This window comes from Elephantulus edwardii, unplaced genomic scaffold (assembly GCF_000299155.1).
Source record: "Elephantulus edwardii isolate Elephantulus edwardi_28Jun2011 unplaced genomic scaffold, EleEdw1.0 scaffold00005, whole genome shotgun sequence".
Classification (NCBI taxonomy): domain Eukaryota; kingdom Metazoa; phylum Chordata; class Mammalia; order Macroscelidea; family Macroscelididae; genus Elephantulus; species Elephantulus edwardii.
The window spans coordinates 34978196-34981440 of NW_006399755.1; positions in this window are offsets into that span (position 1 = coordinate 34978196).

The following is a 3245-nucleotide window of genomic DNA, read 5'->3' on the forward strand; positions in this document are numbered from 1 at the left end:
GGACAGATCTGAACCTTGCCCTTTTTTGTGCCACCCGCACGATCTCCAATATGTTTGAATTCATTGTTGCAGTCACTGTGTCAATCCATCTTGTTTGAGCTCTTCCTCTCTTTCTCTGATCTTCCACCTTTCACAGTATAACATTTTCCAAAGAATGGTGCCTCCTGACAATATGTCCAAAGTATGTGAGACAAGGTTTCACCATCTTTGCCTTCAAGAAGCAACTTGGTTGTACTTCCTCCAAAAACAATGGTATTTATTCTTTGGTAGTCTGTGGAATATTCTGTACTCTTCTCCAACATTACAACTCAAAGGCTTTTATTCTTCGTCAATAATCCAGATTCATCGACTGGCTTTCAGAGGAATAAGAAGCAATGGAAAAATACCAAGGCTAGATCAGGCACATTAAGTCTGTGAACAATGATATCCTTTCTGTTTAGTACTTTGGAGAAGTCTTTGACAGCAGATTTTCCCAATACAAGTCTTTTAGTTTCCTGACCACCACAATCATGGGTGCTGTTTATGGACCCAAGTAAAGTGAAATCATTAGCATGTTCAACTTTTTCTACACTGTCATGATATTGCTTATCAGTCGAGATGAGAATTTTTTTTATTTTATTGATGTTTGCATGTAATCGGTAGTAATTCAAATGCTGTGCTTTTAATCTTTGGAAGAGAGTCTCAAGTATACTTTACTTTCTGCAAGCAAGGTTGTTGTGTCATCTGCAAAATGCAAGTTGTTGTGTTCTTCAAGAATTCTAGCTTTTTGAATGATTTTTTTTCAGTATACAGATTGAATACAGCCTTGACAGACACCTTCCTTGATTTAAAAATCATTCGGTGTTCCTTTATTCTTTTCAGAAAATACCTTCTTCTTGGTCTAAGTATAGGTTTTGCATGAACACAATTAGATGGTCCACACAGTTAAATACTTTTAGCATCTGAGGCTAGAGATAAAATAATAGGATGTTGTACAATTAATGAATTGTTCATTGCAAATGCCTTTAAAAAATAAAACCAACCCTTTAAAAAAATAGATTGTAAAATAATACAACCACTCTGGAAGGTAGTTTGGCATTTCTTCAAAAAGCTGAACATAAAAACTCCTTTTGACCAAGCTATTCCACTACTAGGAATATACCCCAAGGAAATTAGAACTGAGACACAAATGGAGATTTGTACATCATTGTTCAGAGCAGCATTATTCACCATCACAAGAACATGAAAACAGCCCAAATGGTCAACCACAATTAAATAGGATGAGAAGTTGTGGTACATTCACACAATGGAATATCATGCAGCACTCAGGAGCAATGATTAAAAAAAATACTACATAACTTGGGAAAGACTGCAGAACACTATTCTGAGTAAACTCAGTCTCATAAGGACAAATTCTGCATAAGATTATTATCATAAAAAATAGAAATAGTAAAATATATATAGGGATCCAAGATGTGAAGTGGTGGGAGCAGAGGGGTGAGAATGAGTAGGGAAAAATCACAGGATTGCAGCTTGCTGTGTGAAGGGAAGAGATAAAGGAAACGGGGAAGATTTAGTGAGAACCTGAAAAGACAAGGTGATGGGGGTATTACCCAATGGTTCTGTGGTTTCTGTGAAGCTGAACACTGACGCTGATGTGTCAAATGTGTTAATGGTTACCCATGGCAGACCCTGTGGGGTGGAGTTTCTTGATTAAAGCAAGTTTGGAAGCAAGAGTGGCATCCACTTCTGTAATAGCTTACCTCTGGAAACCCTATGAACCTGGAGAAAGGACAAAAGTCACACTAGTGATGAGAACTTTTGTTCATAGGGTCGCTATGAGTCACCTGTGACTCGACAGCACTTAACAAAAATAACAACAACACAGAGAGTGATCAGTTGGCCTAGTGGACAGAAAGTGATGCTACCAAGCCAAAGATGGGTGACTTCTAATCCGCGGCCCTCAGGCCTATTTTTTATTGTTTTTGTTCAAACATTCTTCTAGGTCATTTAGCCCTAATGTATCCACTTGCCATACAGTGGTAACTTGTGGGTGCTGTGAAGCTGAACACTTTGATTCTGATGTGTCAAATGCATTAATGGTTACCCACGGCTGACAGTGTTTGGTGGAGCTCCCTGATTAAAACAAACTTGGAAGCAGAGTGGCATCCACTTCCATAATAGCTTGCCTCCGGAAACCCTGTGAACCTAAAGAAAGGATGAAAGTCACACAAGTGTTGACGACTTTCATTCATAGGGTCACTCTGAGTTACCTGTGACTCGATGGCACTTAACAACGACAACAACAATGAATGACAATCACTTTATAAAATACAATGTTAATGAATGAAGAACAGTGTGAAACATAATTTATACAAACTTTCTAAGAAAACCAATGTAAAATAAAAATTTTTATTTCAAACCATAAATTACAACTATACACCTAATGGACTACATAGGAATTGAATTGATTACATCTATGGAAAGAGTTAATAAAGAAGCTCAATATCAGCAGTTGAAACAAGTGTAGGGTTTGATTGTCAGTCTTATCAGTTACTTAATGTGCAAGTTCAAATTGAAATTGAAGAAAATTAAAACTAGTCCCTGAGAATCAAAATATGAGCTTGAGTCTATCTCATCTAAATTAATAAACAAAAACCAAACAATGAACACTTCAAGAATAGATGTGATGCACTGAACATTAGTAACTGAAGACCAGATGAGTTATAGAATGAAATCAGGATATCATTCAGGAAGTAAGCAAAATAGTAGAGAAGGAAAAACCCAAAATGGACTTTAACAATTGCACTAGAATGTGGAAAAGTTAAAACAAAGTGAAGAAATAATGAAGATTAAAAAGTGAACAGAAAATCTCATAGGGCAGCTTGAAAAGACAAAGCAAAGTAAGTGTGTACAGAGTTGGAGTTAGTAAATCAAAAGGGAAGAGTATCTTTGGCAATTATCAAGCTGGGAAAATAGTGGGGGGGGAAAAATTCAAGCCTGGAGTTACAATGTTGAAAGATTCTAAAGTCTGGAAAGGAGAGGATGTGTTGCAAAATTCTTAGCAGCATCTACATAAGAATGTTATATCATTCTTAGAGGCAAGGATGATGGGGCTAAATCTCACATACTTTAGACATGTTGTTGCTAGGGGAGGTTATTCCTTGAAGAGGGACATCATGGTTGGGAAGGCAGAGGAGACTGCAAAGAAGAGGAAGACCATCAATCAACCAGGTGGGTTGACATGGTGTCTGTGACAACGGGCC